Raw genomic sequence first — 20,325 nt, 5'->3', positions numbered from 1 at the left:
TGATAGGATGAAATTGGAAACCGGAAGAGGGTCTATGAGAAGAACCATCAGAATTTCATTTTCACATTTCATTGAATTGAATACTTGCATTTGTAATGGGAACAATTCTTGAAGTTGTTGAAAATTGAAGTCTTTGATGGTTCCGGCAGTGTCAAGTGGAAGTTGGTTGAGCGTTCTCTTTCTCCAGGAACGCATGACTGGTTTGGTGAAGGCCTGGGACTCTGTTGAGGCCACACCGGGCACCCAGGAGAAGTGAGGAAGTCGGAAGGATGGGTGATTGGAGTCGTTGTTGGTTGGAGTCTTTGTTCCAAAACTCTTGAGATTGTCCTTGGTTCTTTGTGAGAGAGTCATCTCTCTCCTGCCTGTGCCCATATCTGGTTGGAATCGAGGCCTGCTAGGCCCTGGGGCCCCCGTGGAGGGGGAGGGGGTTCCCCAGAATCACCAGAACAGTGTTGCGGCTGGATGAAAGAACTAAGAGAGGGAGGTCACATGTGGACTGTCTCTAATAAGGCCTGGAGAAGATCCTCCCCTAAGGGTTGAACTCGACCAATCAGAAAGGGGACATGTCTGAGAGGGAAAGTGGCTCTTAGTTGATTTATGGATCTTTGTCCCTAGCAAGCTTATACCTTCATTAATGCTAAAATAGCTATAACACATCCACACTGCATTCTAGAAGAAGGTGATGTACATCAAAGTGTGAGTCATTAAATGAGGATTAGTTAGGTAGGAGGCATTATACAGGTGAGGTTACATTGATCGTTAGTTTGTTGTATACCAGGATACATACCATAATATATACCTAATAGTACACGAGACAGTAAACCATTTACACTGTTTCTTTCACAGTTTTATGCATGTTCATTTATAGATCAGTTAGTCTATGATTAATGCAGCAAAGTCTGTTTTAAAGAGGGTTTCTGTTTCATAGTCTCTCTCTTGAGTATGTGGCCACATTCCTCGGAGGTCGTAAAATCTCCTTGGCATGCCCTGTAACATGACACTGTTTCTGCCCTTGTGTTTGTTCATTTGGGCTGTGTGAGGAGTTTCATAAACCTTTGTATATAATGAATAATTAGTATGTGTCTGATTGGTCCATACCCTACAAGCTGCTCGTGAGTAACCTGTCAAGTGTCCTAATGAAAAACAGATGATGATTAAAGGATTCCTTATCTTAAATAGAAGCAATCATTTCCAAGAAAAAAAACATCACAAATTACATAACTTACTTGTACTCAAACTCTTTGAAGTGGATTCTGGATTACTGGGGAGAAACCTGGTTCTGAGAAAGAGGAAACACAAATTTGAAAATCTAACAAAGTGTATAGTTTAGTGGCAGGATCACAAATCAAACATCACAGCAATACATTTTACATAGCAGCTCTGAAATCTACAGATGGCTCAACATTTTCCTGGTTTTCTGGAATCGATGCAATTTCTGGAGCATCAGGGAGCACTGAAACCTTGTTAGCAGGAACAATGTTTTCAAAGCTCAAAAGAAGTTGCTGAAACGACAGCACTGCTGGTGCATCTGGAAGACTAGACTCCTCTTCATCAGAAGAGGTCTGTACTTGCAAGTTGAGATTCTCTTTCGCTTTCCCTTTTTGTCATCATCCGTCGTTTCAATGCTGGAATCTGTTTGGAAGCGCACCAAATATCTCATCGCCTCTTGCAAGATTATAGAGCAGAGAATAATGAATAAAAGAGTCAGTTATCCACCATAAATAGACAAAGAAATTACACAGATGAAATGCAGGAAAATCAAATGCACAAGTCCAACCCACTTACCTGCTCCCTTCATAAACTTAAAATGATGTTTCTCCCAGGTGCTGTATGGAGACGTGCAGCGGGTGGCTACATTTTTTCCTTTGTCTTTTTTGCGGAGGTTAAATGGGAGCCAATAGCACATGCCCTCGCTGAGCCACACTTGCGGAACCACTGCTAATGGTAGATCCTCCTCGTTGATAAACTGAACAATGGCAAACAGCATCTAAAATAGAAGAAAGATTAGCATAAAGTAAACATTTTGATTAATTTCCAGGCAATATCAATAACATTAAAAATTAATTTTTACAAAGGTCATTTTTACAAGTGGATCAACGGAAAACCAGCCTTTCCATCCGGGCAAGGAAGAAGATAATATTTCTTCTGCACATTTGCTATATGGGTAAAGCGGAGTGTATCTGATACGCCAGATAAATGAAAAATGCCTAGCTTGAAAGATTCCACAAGGTAAGTAAAGAAATCGACCATGTTCCGGAACCTCTTGTAGATGACCAAAGTGTTGTCCATTTCATCAACGACTACACTCTGTATAACAACTATGTCCTTATTTTCCAACAGGACACAGTTGTTTCCCTCTGAACGTTTCACAACAAAGTCTTGAAAGTAACACTCCTCATACTGCTTTTCACCGAAAAAGACCATTGAGGAGTGGTCCATAGTTGTGCTCCCTCAAGGACCTTGTTTTGGAGATGTTTGTTCTTCTGTGCTGACTTCTCTCCGACAATCAGCGAACAACCTGATCCAGTGGTTGTGTAGGCTTGCACAACAGTTTCTTCAGGCGCCCAAGGAAGTTTTCAAATGGGAAGCATGAGATGTTATCAAGGACACCATACTTTTTGGCATCTTGCCTGAGGTGCACCAATCCATGCATGTTGTATGTCACGTTCTTATCCATAAATCTTGCTGCAGTGATCAACAAAGAGAACCAATATTTCGTGTGCATAGTCTGCGAGGTCACCACACAGGGACACTTTCAGTAGGATGGTGATGCCAACTGAAAGCAGCATGAAGTTGTTGTTCACTTGAGTTGGTACAAGGCCTTTTAAGCTGACTGGTCCAGCGTACAAGAGGAACTGCCTGAATTCTGTAGCTTTCCAACGATCAACATCTTCCATGGATCGTTGCTTCCTGTTGAACTCAGACGGAACATGAGGTGTGAAGGTCAGGAGCACTCTTGAGATCTCTTTTACCATGCTGGGCGAAAATCTTGTCAGCCGCCGTTCCTTTAGCCAAAGATGCAACAACTTTCTTGTCACTCCAAGGCATACCAGATGCATTTAATCCAGTGAGAACTGGGTGACCAAACCAACAGACAACAATGCCAATGGCGTTTCTCCACACTCATGACTGTCATCAGAAACTGTCATCAGTGCCTCTCCTACAAAAGGATTCAAAAAGTGAAGGCTGCTTGGCTTCTTCTTCCCATAATGGAGACCAATGACAAATGGAAGTTTGTTTTGCTGGACATCACCCACGTATTGCTCAATTAAACCAAGAACTGGCCAGAACTGGGCATTTGAGCTTTTGAAAAGTGGAAGTCCATCAACATTAACTTACATTGAAACTGACGTCAGCCTCTACAATTCAGGAGACACTAACAACTGCGATAGTATTCCACTTCCGCTGTTTTCAGAAGGGTTCTTGGGTCTTTAGTAGGGGTGGGGGAAAAAATCGATTCTTAGATGCATCGCGATGCGGACGTGGACGATTCTGAATCGATTCACAAATGTCAAAAATCGATTTTCAAAAAAAAAAAATTTTTTTTTTTAGATATGTAGCCTATTTATAATGACGTAATATAGACGGAACGCAAAAGACGGAACTCTGAAGCGCGGAAGTGCAGTGCCCGGACCGTCTGTCTGTGGCGTGCGCACATAACAGAGACGCGATGGCTGAGCGCGAAATCCAAACACCCTTCTCGTTAAAAGCTGACGTGTGGAAATATTTTGGCTTCTATGAAGTTGAAGGGGGAAAGGAGCTGGACAAGAGCCACACTAGTTGTAAGCTTTGTAGAATAAAACTAAAATATTTCGGCAACACGACAAATATGAGAAGCCATATGACACGTTTCCACCCAGAGGAGGAAAAACACTCGGCTGTACCTGAGCCGTGTCTCTCTATGGCTCTGGGCTGTACCGGTGTTCAGACGATTTCTGCTGCGTTGTCGAAAAATGCTACCCAAACGCAAATCGATCATAGATAATGTTGATTCATTCTCTATTGTTTCCATAATGGTGTAAATCTCACAATATTATAACATCGTTATTTCATTTTAATCAGGGTAAGTGTATGGGGAGCATATTTGGATATTTTAAATGAACTAGCAATTATCACAGTTGATATAACAAGTAAAAATAATATTATTATATGAAATAAAATTATAATAAAATTCGAAGTTAAGAGTACAGTATAATGTACTGTTTTTATTTTTAAAACGGTGTGAAAAGTAAAAATTATCATCAAATATTCATCTTTGACCTGTCAAAGTTTCCTACAAGTATCCACAGCAAGGATGCATAGATTTATGGGCGTGGTAAGCAGAAGAAAAATGAGTCTGCACATGCACCAGTAAGTAGCACATCTCGATGGGTAGCATGAATCGTCAGAACACCTGTTGTTGTCATATTATTCATTTACTACAAGTATGCTGCTAGTTCAGGCACACATTTATTTTCCTGTTGGTTCTTTGCAATGTTAATAAAATATATTGTACGTTAATTCTTTATGGGTCATTACTTTGTACTTTTAAAGCAAAGTATTTATATTCACACACACACACACACACACACAAAAGATTCAGATAATCGATAATTGCTTTTGAATCGAATCGCAGGCCTCTGAATCGTAATCGAATCGTGAGGTGCCTAGAGATTCCCACCCCTAGTCTTTAGGAAGGGTTGGATGATCCTTGGACAAAATGGTTAAAAACTTACCAAGTGCCACATGGGGGATCATGTTGTCAATAGCCCACCCTGCCAATTGTGTCCTTAGGAAATCCCCTTCCTCTTCACAAGGAACGGGCTTGTTTTCCAAGCACTCTTCTGTGCTTGAGGAAAACATTTCACTAGGTTCAGATACCTCATCAACAGTTATTTCCTGTGCTTCAGGGATTACAGTTTGTCCATGGCTTGTTGTAGCCAGTCCATGTTGATGTTCATTAACTGTAGGATTTACTTGGTCAAAGTCGGGAATAACAGCAAGTAGAGCATTGTTTGCAGCTTCAATTTCCTGTTTGTCCCTCTCAACTCCTTTCAATATTCTTCTCTTTTTGGCCCAATAACTTGAAATTGTGACTAACAATGCATTTACCTTTAAAGCCAAAACAATTGTCCAACAGTAGGTCTCTTGGGTGAAGATAACCGGTTATGCTCCGGTCAAGGTATCTGCAAGAAAATGTGAACAAAACCAAATTGTTAACTTTAGGAATATACAGTAGCTATGCTGTGGAGAAAAAACTGAACAGCTAAATGTGGAATAGTGAAATTGTTAAACATAAAATGTATTCATTCAGTGTAGTGATTGAAGTGAACACAGCATTGTTCTCAAACATAAAAAGTACAACAGTTCAGAGAAATAGAACTCATCATAATCCCCTTAAATCCTAGAACTACAGTAGCAACACAGCACGTGTTAGCTAACACTTGCTAGCCACTGTAGCTACATTGTGAACTGAACTAGCAGCATACATACAAAATCATTTACACAACCTATACATTTACACAACACAAACTTTGGCTAACTACTGTAAGTAGCTGATTACATTTCCACATGTAACATTACATTGCTTAAACTCAGTGTGTACTGTAACAAAGGCAAAACTATAGACAGTAAAAGAAATGGACACAGCGACCCCTTGATTTCAACGGAGAAAACTGAAGCCCATTAGAAGCACTCACTTCCTGATGGCTGAGTGTACTGCGCAGGCTCAAAATGAGCTTGACGACGTAGATGTGACGTGAGCAACCTGTCTGACAGTTGTAAATCTTATAGTAGCTGTGCCACATACCAAATTATTTCCAATTCATCAAAAACGGTTTAAATATTTTGTCCCGTTGCTTTTATGGACTCTCTATCTCTGGGCTTCTCCCTTGACTTTATTTACATTTACATTTTACATTTATTCATTTAGCTGACGCTTTTATCCAAAGCGACTTACAATTGCTATATTTCAGAGGTCGCACGCCTCTGGAGCAACTAGGGGTTAAGTGTCTTGCTCAGGGACTCATTGGTGTCTCACAGTGGATTTGAACCCGGGTCTCTCACACCAAAGGCATGTGTCTTATCCGCTGGGCCATCACCACCCTTTATGCCTCTATGTCCCCCCGATTGCCTCATAGACAGTAAAATATTGCCTGCGAGCTTCTCCTCCTATCTATATGGTAATTTCTCTATGGTGCGACAGAGAGTCGAATGGTTATGACTAGGGATGGGAATTGATAAGATTTTATCAATATCAATGCCACTAACGATTCTGCTTATCGATCCGATTCTTTAACGATTCTCTTATCGATTCCTGATAGCACTGTGTGGGAAAAAGTAGTCTTTTTCGGGGGGGAAAACAAGTCGTTTTAATGCTTACACTTGACTAAGCAAACTGTACTTTTTATGTAATTTCTGTAATAAATGGAACCTTATTGTAAAGTGTTACCGATTAGTTATACACCGATTAAACGTCCCGTGAGTTCAGTGTTGGAAAGATCAGTTGTTTTAACCATTCATTAAAACGAATCGGTTCAAATGAGTCATTAGTTCGCGAATTGGACGTGTCATTATCGGACGTGTGCGCGTTGTGTGATTATCCCGCCAGTTGGGACATCCCACAAGATGTGTGTCATCACAGAAAACATTTCATCACTGGATCGTTTTTTTTCGTTTATTTGAAGTGTGATTATGTCAGCTGAATGTGCGGAAGACTTTTCAGAGAAGATAAGGCAACGTATTTTAGCACAATTCACACCCAGCGGCAATTCAGGAAAAACAAATCTCCGAATGCTCCACATAAAACTTTAGTCTCCCTACCTTACCATCGTGTCGTTTATTTTGATTAATATGTGCGAGGGAGAGAGGAAGACAGCGCTTAGTTTTGAGACGGTGAAGCCTACTTTCGCCTTGCTCCGAAGAGAGAGAGTGCGTGCGCGCGACCGGGGCTCTCTCTCTCTCTCTCTCTCTCTGCTCGATCAGTTTAACATGCGCCCTGTCACAAGCGCAGCGGTTCATCTACATTACCAGAGAGAGACAATTTTACTCACTGATCAAATAAGACTTTGCAGGACAAAGATTATCTTTGGACGCGGTGCTATGGTGCTTGATAAAGGACAAAAGGGACAGTTGTGAGTTCACGGTCTGTACATACTATGGCTGACTCAGAGCAGGAGCATCGATAAGAGGACTCGTTAACGTCGAGGGCATACAATATCGATGGATCGTAAAATTTAGAACCGGTTCTCGAGTGGAACCGGTTTTCGATTCCCATCCCTAGTTATGACGCAATCATTAGCCTATTTTTACAAAAACGGCTTCTACGGGGCCCTAACGTAAGATACAAAGTAATGGAGCCTTTTATACATTGTTGTGTTTCTTTAGAATTAAATAATGGATAAATTAAGTCTTTGTACGCCTAAGATGTAAAGTTATTCGCCGTCAAAGTGACGTCAAAATGAATGGGAGTCAATGCAATGCTAACAGCAGGTGATGGTGTGCTACAATGGTGGCCCCCAGGGAGGCTTCAGTTTCCGGCTGATGGATTAACCCCATTGGGCAAAACAGCATGTGTTAGCTTAGCTAACACTTGCTAGCCACTCTAGCTACTGGACTAGCAGCATACTACAAGAACAAAGATGACTAACTTAAATATTTTAAAAAGATAAACTAAAAACAATGTAAACATAATATTGCGTTACACAAAAAGGAAACATGTACTAACTTAACCGATGGTAGTCGAAGACTTTGCTAGCTAACTCATGATTGAGCGGCAAACTGATGCGAATGTGCTCGTCATATTTTTTTATTTTTTATTTTTTTTTTGCCTTTACAGGGACTTTAACACTTTCTTAAACATTTGTACAGGTCGTTATTGCAAATGAATCCCTTATACCTGTAAAAGGTAAAGTAACTAAAAAATCGAGGTTGGAAAAAAATTAAAGACAAACGAAATTTCTGCGCAACTGTGAAACCAGAGGAGAATTTAGCTTTTTCATTGAGTTTATCCTTCAGGACAAAACAGGGATTTTCATGTTTATGATAGATATTACCATGGTTGCAAATTAATAAAAAAAAATATAAAGTATACCCAAGATTTTGGCCATGTTGCAGATGTCTTTCACTGCTCACTGATAGTCAGGCATTGGTGAAAAGTATTCTGCTAAATTGTTCATACCATGAATTAAATATCTATTTTAAAACCTAATCAGAATCAGAAAGATTTATTGGCAAGTAAGTTTTACAAAAGGAATTATTTTTGGTTTATTGGTGCATGTCTCAAATGTGCATCAATCAAAGAAATGTATAAAAAATTCACCTAAGTGCATAAGATAATTCAATATATTTTACTGTATAATCGCTTCAGAGTTTCAAAGTCATTTAAATGTCATTTCCTAAATTTTACCTTTATCATGGAATCAAGAGTCAAGAATCTGTTATAAACCCTGATGGCTTTGGAGCAAAAAATAATAATAGCCAACATGGCTGGTCTATTTTGAGAGTAGAAAACCTTGTATTTCAAAGCGGTTTGCCGCCAGCCGGCCGTGGTCCATTAGACGGAGGCAACCGCCAGAGAAAATGCGGCATCTCGCAAGAAATGAGAGTGACGAATTCGGCGGCAAACGTTTCATCCCCGCCAGTGGGACACACTTGGGTCGGCGGCAAAAAGAAGCTGTTCGGATATTTTTTGCTATCTGGGTATGTTGCGACACATATCCGTGTGGAAGAACAAATTAGAGCACTTATTTTTTGTCAACAAAGGTACACTACCACTACGTCAGTGGCTCAGTGGTTCATGTAGGTTGTCTACAAACCGAAAGGTTGGTGGTTCAATCCCCGGTTCCACCTGACCAAGTGTCGAGGTGTCCATGAGCAAGACACCTAACCCCAACTGCTCCCGACGAGCTGGGTGGCGCCTTGCATGGCTGACACCGCCGTCGGTGTATGAATGTGTGTATGAATGGGTGAATGTGAGGCAAATATGTAAAGCGCTTTGGTGGCCATTCGGTCTGTGAAAGCGCTATATAAATGCAGTCCATTTACCATTTACCATGGTGTCAGTAGCTTTTAAGAAATTAATACTTAAATTCAGCAAGGATATATTAAAAATGTACCAAAAGAGACAGTAAGGACATTTATAATGTTACAAAAGATTTCTAGTTAAAAAAATGCTGTTCCTTTTAACTTTATATTCATTAAAGAATCATGAAAAAAATTATCACGGTTTCCAAAAAAATACAAAGCAGTACAACTGATTTCAGCATTGATAATAATACTTTTTTTTGCTAGCAAAAAAATCAGCAGTAAATCAGCATATTAGTATGATCACTGAAGGATCATGTGACACTGAAGACTGGAGTAATGATGCTGAAAATTCAGCTTTGCATCACAGGAATAAATTGCACAGGCACACACACACACACACATCAGTATATATCACATAGGTTATATATGTAGGCCTACTTTATATCGAAATATAGTTTCTTTCAAACACTTCTTTCAAAAACATTAAACATCTTACAGATCCCAAACTTTTGAACTGTAACAACAATAATAATAATAGTAATGATAATGATAATAATAATGCAATAAGCCACAGTAATTTTACGCATTAATATGTAAGGAACTCAGCTTTTTGGAAATATTAATAATCAATAATATCTTGTTATTATTAATTATAAATATTTGGGTCAGTTAATTGGATTAACTTGATGTGGCTGAATTAATATTACAATCAATTAATCAGTTCTTCCAACGAACTATTTTGATTATTAATTTATTCTAATAAAGGGTATCTTCCATGGCCACCGAAGAATAATTATTTCTTCGCCTGTACAGTACTTTGAGCCAGTAGCAAAAACCGTGATCGTAAAGTGACTTGTATTTGTAATGGGAACAATTCTTGAAGTTGTTGAAAATTGAAGTCGTTGATGGTTCCGGCACCGTCAAGTGGAAGTTGGTTGAGCGTTCTCTTTCTCCAGGAACGCATGATTGGAAGTGAGGAAGTCAAAAGGATGGGTGATTGGAGTCGTTGTTGGTTGGAGTCTTTGTTCCAAAACTCCTGAGATTGTCCTTGGTTCTTTGTGAGAGAGTCTTCTCTCTCCTGCCTGAGCCCACCTCTGGTTGGAATCGAGGCCTGCTGGGCCCTTGGGGCCCCCGTGGAGGGGGAGGGGGCTCCCCAGTCTCACCAGAACAGTGTTGCGGCTGGATGAAAAAACTAAGAGAGGGCGGTCACTGTTGCCTGCCTCTGATATACCCTGAGAAAAGAACCAACCCCTAAGGTTTGAATGGACCTATGAGTAAGGTGACATGTCCGAGAGGGGAAGCGGCTCTTAGTTGATTTATGGTCTTTGTCCCCAGCATGCTTAGACTGTTCATTCAAGCTCAAATAGACATAACAAATTCACATTGCATTCTAAGAGAAGGTGATGTACATCAAAGTGTGTGTCATTAAATGAGGATTAATTTGCTAGGAAGCATGATACAGGTGAGGTTATATTGACCGTTGAGTGGTTGTACAACCACATACACCCCAATCAAACATACCATGTTGTTATACCTAATAGTACACGAGACAGTAAATCATCACAGTTTCTGTGAGGCATGTTCCTTCATAGATCAGAGTAACACCGCAAAGTTTATTTAATTAAAGATGGTCTCTCTCTCTTAAGCATGTGGCGCATGTGGCCATATTCCTTTGAGGTCGTAAAGTCTGTTATCAGTCTTAAAGTGTTCTGTAACCGGACACCCGGCTGACAAAGTAACTTCATTTGTGAGGTTAGTTTTGGGGGAGAGTTTCATAGACCTTTATATTCATTAAATATAGTGAATATGAATAATTAGTGTGTGTCTGATTGGTCCAGACCCTAAATCCCCCCCTTTCGACCGTTGTTGTCCCCCTCAAGGACAACCATGATCGAAGTTGAAAGTGCCGACAGATCAGACCAACCTTTGTCATAGAAGGCTGGAAGGCCATGGTGGCCTCTGGTTGCTCGCGTCTTCTGGAGTGGTGGTCGTTCCACGGCGGTTGATGTGGACAGTAGCCCAGTACAGGTCTCTGCAGCAGGTGTTGGGGCAGAAGGTGCCTTGACTGGGTATCACCTGTCATTCTGGAGTTAGGGTGAAATTGTGGTTCTTGAAGAAGGATGAGGTTTCCAGCTTTGATTCAGGTTTGGCCTCAGCAGGGCAGCGTGTGTCTTGGATCAGAGACTGCAGACCAGCTGAGTTTGAGTAAAGTCATTCTGGAAGACAGTAAACAGCTGTTTCATGGAGTTCACTGTCTGGTTCAGCCGAACGCTGTGGGTGTTGAGAATTACCACAGTTCCCTTCGATGTCTTGCCGATGGACGGCAGGGAGGCACTCTGTGTTGTGAGTTGCCCTTTTAGCTGTGGGATTTCAGTTTGAATTTCAGCCACACGTTGTCTCACGGTGGCTAGGTTCAGTGCGTTGACACTGGACATGCCAATGTAAAAAGAGTTCCGACGGCAGTGGCGGTTGTGTCCATCTGGCTCTGCTTGTGTGACATTTTTTTTTCAAGTTGGTTGAGCATGTGTTCGACATTGGCCTCAGCGTGGGCGAGGGAGTGGAGTCGAACATACACTCTCTGGGTGTGGGTCCTGCAGTTGGTGATAAGGAGTCCCGGTTGTTCCTTCGGGACGCTGCCTGATACCGGACCTGGTGAGATGACCGACTGCGGCTGTCCTCTGGTTGGCTGGAGGCACAGGAAGACTAACCACAGCAGCATCCTGGAACAGACAAAGGGGAGAGGGAGAGAGAAAGGGAGGAAAGATCTCAGCGACTGTCGTCCTTTGTTGGCTAGGACAGTCTTTCCGCTTCGAGGACGCCGGTATGCCAATTGCTTCGGTGTTCTGGTGCTGCGGTGTGCAGCACATGCTGCGTCATGGGCATACACTGGCATGAACCCCCCTTTTGCGCTGTGGCACCACAAGCTTTGGCGCAGCGATGTCATCAGGTGCATAACACAGAGTGTTGTCCTGTGCACGCAGCGTGTGCTTGTTGATTTCAGTTGTCTGGGGCACCGGTTGTCGGTGGGTGCAGACGGCGTTCGTGGGTGGTTGGAGGGGTTAGAGGTGGTTTCTCATAGTGTCCATTGGTTTGTCATAGTCTTTGGTAAGCTGGAAGGTTGGGGTCAGGTTAAGCAGAGGCTCTGTGACATTTTGGCACACTTGTGGTGAGAGACTAATTCATGACCCTAAAAGTTCAGAACCACTGTTTAATGGGTTCGCTAGATATGTAGCATAAAGTTAGGTGTTTCATGTGTATCTAGCTAGTGATGTGTCTCTTGTATCTTTATCATCTTAGCTGTGGATGTTAGGAGGCTAAGACTTGTGTGGTTCCTAGAGTATTTCCTGGAAAGGGCATAGCCGAGATGAAATAAATGACTTAAGATGGTTCTTATGACTAAATTATTTCTCTGGACTTAAATGGTGGATCATCACTGCGGCTTGACGAAGTGAAGGATAGGAGGAAAAGGGACAGCTTTCCTATTCAAATTATGCTTATTATCAATCCTCAGGACTATAGTTATGCCCTAGTAATTGTTGAAATTACTTGTGTCGCAGGGTCACAAAAATGAGTGCACTTGTTGAAAATAAACACAATCACAAATAAAGGTGTCTCTGTTTCCTTTCTGGGCCCAATGGGAAATAGAACCACATTCGAACAAGAGAGGAAATGGAATTAAATCATATAGATGACCGAATAGACAAGGGAATAGCTGAATGCTATTATTATCAAAGTGGAAATAAAAGAATAAAATAAAAAAAATAAAGTAAGTAATCAAAACAGCGGTAATGATCTGAAATTGAGAATAATCAATAGCACTAGTGACTAACCTTTAGATTTGCCTGGACCAACACTCCCTAGTGGGTCACAGCTGTTGCGTGTTTAAGACCACACCGTGTGTGTCCCTCCAAAGGTTTAGTCAATATGCTGATGAAAATTCTCATAACTATAATAATTCTTCTCTAGCTACACAGCTTACATGTAATTAAACTTGGGTTTAATTGCCAGGGCATCTGCAAATTTAGCCTACAGCGCTCAGCAAGGACTATGCCTAAACTAGTGAAGGTGAAATTCAGCTGAGAAGAATTGAAAGTAAGGAAAGAGAAAAATTAGAAACCCTAAATGGGGTTAAAGAAAGTATTTTAGAATACTTTGCGCTGTATACATAAAAGCTGTAATTAAGGCTTCAAGTAAATGATGCTAACCGCTAACTGTAGAAGTTATTATGTAGCTTAGCCTAAGCTGGATGGATGCTAGGTTAGCTTAGCTTAGCCTAAGCTGGATGGACGCTAGGTTAAGTTAGCTTAGCCACCTAGGCTGGTTTGATTACAAAATGACGTCACGAGTTAGCACTTCCTGTGACAAGTCGTTGTCATGGGAACCAGTGCATGTCAGAACAATTCAACAGTACCTGAAGAATGTCTACACATTTTACTGAGTTATGCATGTTTAAACGGGTTAAAAGGGGGCGCCTATACTTTAAGTCTTTCAAGAACTTGATGTTACATTCAGTAAAATGCTAATGTGTTTTGGCATTTGCTAATTTTACTCATGGAACTCTTCTCTTTACTTTGCACAACTTATTCTATTCGTTTACAAAGTAAGGAAATAGATTTGCTGTAAGTCAAAGCTTGTCTAAGCCTATATAGTTACGTCCCTCTCATGCATAAATGCTGACTTTTCAGCGAGTGAACAGTTTTGATCGCTAGGTAGCTCTCTGCTTGTGGATGCAGCTAAAAATTTAGGTGAATTACATCAATCTAACAATAATTTGTAAGGCCTTTACATTGTAGAAAGGAGAGCATCACCCAGGTCTACGTATATATAACACTGTCCTGAGCTTTCTTTTTCAGAAACAGGTTTAGCAATACTGCAATTTGGATTTCTTTAACCAAAGCAGGATAGATATCGGTACAGTTTACAAGCTGCTGAGATGAGATTCCTTTGTCAAACAGACTTACGCTTTAATGCTGAACTTACTGATACCAGTTGGAAATCTAAGACTCTTTCACTTACAGTAGAGATGTCAATTCCCGCTATCGTTTTATCTGCATTTAGACAAGCCAGCAACCAGTGATCAAAATGCGTATCGCATGTTGTGTTCCAGTTGGACTGCAATGGTCAAATGCACGCCTGTAGGTTAACAGTAGTTTAAAACTCAGGTGGTTTTCCTACACTATGGCGTCAAGGTATGCCCTATTTGGAGCTAGTGTTTCCTGTAACCCTTCATTGTCATGGAAACTAATGTAGCAGTGCCAATTCAACCAGCATGTAGCAAATGTTTGTTTCAAAAGAGTTGTGCATAGTCTGTTGGCAGGTGAGGCTTACACGTCCATTCAAGATTTTCTTTATATCAGTAAAATTCTATTTTTACTAATGCAGAGTCTTGCTGCTCTTTGAGCACCCATTTTCATCTACTTTAAAAGTTTTATGTCCTATGCTGACCAGGGACTTTTTAGCAGAGTCTTGCATTGTGTTCATGCTGTGTGGCTTCTGGTTTTGCAGTTCAGGATCAATGGGGTCTTAGGAACCCTTTCTGGGGAGGCCTTCTGTGTTAGAGGCCTTCCGCATCAGGTCACACATCGTTGAGTGGGCATTGCGTGGGGGCAGGTGAAAATATGGTGACTAACTGGTTTTGGAGGAAAAGTTTCTTGAAGCTGGTGTCCTCCTCCGTCACAGGTTCGTTGTAAGTTCCACAGACAACTCGTTCGGAGTTGGTGGTGGTAGCACAGGGCCTTCTAGGTCTGTCCTGCTTGGTGTTTGGGCAGGGCCCAGCTGGGCTGGATGTGTCCAGATCAGATGGAGTCTGTCTCGGTGTGCCATACCGGTTGGAGACTGCAGGTGAAAATCAATGTCTCGTAGATTGGCAGGGATGTTCTGACCTTTCACTTGAGATTGTTGAGTGTCACTTCATGTGCCATTTCAGGGTTTGTCTGATTTACCTTTTCCTCCTGCAGCTGCAGGGGCTCTCAGGGCACTGTCTGGTGAAGTGTTAAGCCGAGGGCTTTGGCTCCTCCCCCCTTTGTGCAGGGCTGGGGAAGCTTACGCTGCTAATGTGAAGGTCAGCAGGGTCCATCTTTCTTGTGTGGTCCATTTGCAGTGGGTTGGACTGTTGCAGCTCTCTTTGGACCACATGGAGTGCGTCAATAATGTTACAGCATCGCTAAGTCAGTGTTCGGACTTCCGCTGCACATTGATGGCTTTAGCTCTCTTTGAGTTCAACCATTTCTTTAAGTTCTTTGAGTGAAACAGTTCTTTACCCGTCGGTTTGCAGGTGCTCAGAGCTGTCGTCCGCCTGAAAACTGATGATCTCTTTCAGTTGCTCTGCTCTGTCAGGGTCCTTGCATCTGTCCTGTGCCTTCTCCCGTTGACCAGGGTTCGTTCTCTGTGGAGTCCTGTGGCTGGCAGCGTTAGTTCATTTACCTCCTGTTTGAGGCCTGCGGGAGCATGGCCAAGGAGAAGATAATGCTGGTCAGCTCTTGGTGGCTCAGGCTGGGTGTCAGACGTCTGCTTTCATTGTTGCCTAACTGTTCCTTCCTCTGCCGTGGCAGGTCGTTGCCTGCTTCAGGCTGAAGGATGTCCATGACACTGCTCTGCCGGGTCTTCAGGTGGTCCTGGTGGCAGGGCTGGGTGTCTGAGGCCTACTGGAACACTTGTGGGAACACGAGAGAGAAATGGCAAAGGCAAATGCAAGTTTCTACAGAGGTGGTGAGCTATCTGTGTGGGAGAATGGCTATGTGGAGCAGCTAAAATTTAGTGTTGGTGAGCACACACAACAAAAAAAAAAGTTTTGAGTATCTTAGTTGACGTGCTTTAAGCAGCATCGACTGATGACTGGGCTCTTACATGTCATAACCTATTACTCAAAAATGCTGATGGTTCTTCTCACATGTTGTGCTACGAGAGTAACAGATAGAGCAAAACCAAAATAAAACAATGGGATGAAACCAGAAAAGAAGAGGAAGAAAGGAGTGTTTTACCTATTTAGGTTTAGCTAGGAGACATAGGTAAACAGGAGTCACTTATGGGTTATGCTGCTGTTAGACTAAGCTACCAGGGACACATCAGACATCTCAAGGTCCAAAAGAAGAAGAAGAAACAATGGGAAGTGTTTCCAGTTCTGTCTGGGGCCTACTGTGCGTTTGTGTTTAGCCGTACTTCATGTACTTAGCTTGGTGCTAAGGAGTGAGGATGGGTAAAACACAGACAGGAAGTAGGATATTAATGACCTGTGTAACTCGCTATGGAAACAACAGTCGCTAGATATTGTAATCCTATAGAGAGAGAGAAGATGAGGATAGTGACTAGTGATCTAAAATAAGGTAAAGGTAAAGTTAGAACGTCCTTATAGCTCTAAGAAAACTAAAAGGAAAGGGAAGCGTATCAAGTAATTTAATTAAATTTCAAATTTAGTTAAGCCCTTCTTTTTTTCTTTAGCTGAATATAAGAATTCAGGCTGAAACAAACGTAAATAACTAAATTGAAATAAAAAAATAAAAATAAAAAAAAATGTATGTAAACATTGTGTGTTCTCATAGCTCTGGTAACTAGAGGGGAACTTGACTAAGCAAATTGATTTAATTAAATTCCCAATTTAATTAAATTCAATTTAACTGAATAGGACTATTCAGGCTCAACAGGTGTAAATACACAAAATAAAATAGGGGTAGATTTAAGTAAAAATAAAAGAAACACAAATAAAAACCCAAAGTATCTGGGTTTCAATCTGAAAGTGAAACCAAGAGGAAGGGGTCGAGAGAGAGAAAGAGAGAGAGAAGAGGGTGGTTTAACCCTCTTATGAGACGTGCTTCGTGAAGCTCTGACACCAGGGTGAATCATTCGTCTCAAATCATTCGGAGTGTATCACTGCTAAGGTCACGTGATTTTATTAAACTGGGCTTCGTTACGCGTCATAGCTGTTTCGAAATTGTTTTAAATTTCAACGGTTCGTGAACCATTGTGTATCTGGTCTCTATGTGATCTCGTATCACTTAATAGATTCGTACACATTTAATGACACATTTGATAAAGGGTCTGATTGACTTTCAAGTCAAGCTTTCATAAAACGAGCCCTACGGTTTACTAAGATATTATGCCTTGAAAGACACCTCATATTAAACGATATTAGGTAGCTCGCGGATTGTCATTACCTGATTACACCTTTTGATAAAACCTTTGCGATTGGTTTGTAAAAGGTGTTCCGTTGATTTGAGTTTCCGCTACACTTCCACTGTTTTGACCAGCAGGGGTCACCAGCGAGGGCGCTTCAAACAAAGAGTCATTTGTGACTCAGTTGACTCCTTTGATTCAAAGCCTCGAAGAGCTTTGACTCTCATTACTCGTGTTCAAATCACTCAGTTCAAATCACGCAAAATCTATAGTCTTTGGTTTAAGGTTACACTTTACGCTCTAACGTGTCTAAGTTTTTAGGCGGTGCTAAAACTATCACTTGAGGTAGAGGGTTTTACTTGTAAGTCATGCGTGTAAGTTAGGATTGAGGGAGCTATTGGCTACAACCGTCGCTTGTTTACACGAGGGTCTGTGAGATTGGTGCTGTTGTCAGAAAAACGAGATAGGAACGCCTGCTCGCGTTCCGGACGCAATGCCAACCAACAACACAGATCGTTCGGAGCAGCGATCGAGCTGTGCTGACAGTTTGCACTGAGTCTCTCGCTTAGACACGACGTTGCGTGTGAGTGACTCTTTTTAACAAATCAAAACAGCACCGTTCTTTCACAGACAATGGCAAATTACTAGTTAGCTAAGCTAGAATTTATACCACTAATTCGACGCGATTGTTTCATATGAGCGCTTCAGCGGTTTAATATGAATACAATGACGTAATGCATAATAAGGCCTTAATCGGTGATTGAGGAACATCGCTCAGATCACATTCAAAAATGCTGAAAATTGAGATTTCTTCGTCCATATCAGGTTAATTAGTTCTGGTACCATTTATGCGCGCGGCTAATCTGAGATTTCTTCGTCAGAGAAGGCTCATGCTCGATTTATATCTGAAATTAGGCTTTCTTCGCTAATATCAGGAGTTTCTTATCGTACGATTTAAATATGCATTATAGCATTTGTGAACTTTCTGCCATTCGTAGGAAGGCATATTCAAGCTATAGTTTTGCTGATTTACTCAGAAACTTGTACGTGCATGTATGAGATGTTAATAAAACTTATGGGACAACATATGATTGATTACTGTCTGCTTGCATACAATGTTTAATACGATGCCTTAAAATTCTCCACCATTATGTAAGGAACTCAGCTTTTTGGAAATATTAATAATCAATAATATCTTGTTATTATTAATTATAAATATTTGGGTCAGTTAATTGGATTAACTTGATGTGGCTGAATTAATATTACAATCAATTAATCAGTTCTTCCAACGAACTATTTTGATTATTAATTTATTCTAATAAAGGGTATCTTCCATGGCCACCGAAGAATAATTATTTCTTCGCCTGTACAGTACTTTGAGCCAGTAGCAAAAACCGTGATCGTAAAGTGACTTGTATTTGTAATGGGAACAATTCTTGAAGTTGTTGAAAATTGAAGTCGTTGATGGTTCCGGCAGCGTCAAGTGGAAGTTGGTTGAGCGTTCTCTTTCTCCAGGAACGCATGATTGGAAGTGAGGAAGTCAAAAGGATGGGTGATTGGAGTCGTTGTTGGTTGGAGTCTTTGTTCCAAAACTCCTGAGATTGTCCTTGGTTCTTTGTGAGAGAGTCATCTCTCTCCTGCCTGAGCCCACCACTGGTTGGAATCGAGGCCTGCTGGGCCCTTGGGGCCCCCGTGGAGGGGGAGGGGGCTCCCAAGTCTCACCAGAACAGTGTTGCGGCTGGATGAAAAAACTAAGAGAGGGCGGTCACTGTTGCCTGCCTCTGATATACCCTGAGAAAAGAACCAACCCCTAAGGTTTGAATGGACCTATGAGTAAGGTGACATGTCCGAGAGGGGAAGCGGCTCTTAGTTGATTTATGGTCTTTGTCCCCAGCATGCTTAGACTGTTCATTCAAGCTCAAATAGACATAACAAATTCACATTGCATTCTAAGAGAAGGTGATGTACATCAAAGTGTGTGTCATTAAATGAGGATTAATTTGCTAGGAAGCATGATACAGGTGAGGTTATATTGACCGTTGGGTGGTTGTTCAACCACATACACCCCAATCAAACATACCATGTTGTTATACCTAATAGTACACGAGACAGTAAATCATCACAGTTTCTGTGAGGCATGTTCCTTCATAGATCAGAGTAACACCGCAAAGTTTATTTAATTAAAGATGGTCTCTCTCTCTTAAGCATGTGGCGCATGTGGCCACATTCCTTTGAGGTCGTAAAGTCTGTTATCAGTCTTAAAGTGTTCTGTAACCGGACACCCGGCTGACAAAGTAACTTCATTTGTGAGGTTAGTTTTGGGGGAGAGTTTCATAGACCTTTATATTCATTAAATATAGTGAATATGAATAATTAGTGTGTGTCTGATTGGTCCAGACCCTACAAATATTAAGAATAAAAAACTTCCATTAAGTAATGTCATCTGTTAGTCAAATGTTATGCTTTTTGCAGTTACCAAAATTAGAGTAAAGGTTTTTAGAGTGTTCTATGAAACTTGGCTCACCAAAACATAATTTAATAGTTAAAATAACGATCTGCCTTACAATAACACATAATAAAATAATTTCTAAAAAAATTATATGGATTTTTTTATTAAGAATAAAGTAATAAAATGAAACAATTAAGATCTTACCAATGTGGAATCACAGATTAGCTTTTCAAGTGTTCCCGAGGAGGAAAAGAAAGGTATCTCACATTTCCTGCTTCTGTGTCTCTCTCATCTCACTCAGCATGTCTAGGGCTACATGAAGGAAATGTGTCTCAGAATGTTAAATAATGGCTTTCAGAATCAAACAAATCAATTATTTTTCTCTCTGTGACCCCAGGGCAGACATGCTGGATGAATTTCAGTGTGTCAGAGCTGTGAGATTATGAAAATGATGATGGTGATGATGATGATAAGAGGATGAATCATGAGTTCAGAGGCTCTGACCCCATTCAGCACCCGCTAATATTGAGAATCATTACTGTCCGTTATTACCAGTATTATCTCATGTTATCCAATATGTTATGACAATTATCATATTTCTATAACTAGATTTTCACATTTGTCAAAGAAAACGTGAGCGATTTGACAGATTTTTATCATGTTTCTGTACGGTTGATAGGGTTTTCTGGGTGGTTATTAGGTGGTTACTGCTGGTATCTACAATGTAAAAATATATATATATATTTGTCAAAGTTGTAAAT

At 41.0% G+C, this 20,325-nt stretch overlaps 1 long non-coding RNA gene across 1 annotated transcript; it reads right to left on the bottom strand.

The window, feature by feature from the left end:
* Nucleotides 1-1,785: 1,785 nt before the first annotated feature.
* LOC143697003 (uncharacterized) lies at nucleotides 1,786-19,876 on the bottom strand. Its single transcript, XR_013186119.1, has 3 exons — nucleotides 19,769-19,876; nucleotides 5,092-5,165; nucleotides 1,786-1,987 (listed from the first exon to the last, which is right to left on the bottom strand). It is a non-coding gene; the product is annotated as an uncharacterized LOC143697003 (long non-coding RNA).
* Between the last annotated feature and the right edge of the window lie 449 nt (nucleotides 19,877-20,325).

Source organism: Siphateles boraxobius, unplaced genomic scaffold (assembly GCF_051911475.1).
Source record: "Siphateles boraxobius isolate OS27281-9 unplaced genomic scaffold, OSU_SipBor_1 31, whole genome shotgun sequence".
Taxonomy (NCBI): Eukaryota; Metazoa; Chordata; class Actinopteri; order Cypriniformes; family Leuciscidae; genus Siphateles; species Siphateles boraxobius.
The sequence above is the reverse complement of the archived record's forward strand: the minus strand, read 5'-3'. Positions and strand labels throughout refer to the sequence as shown.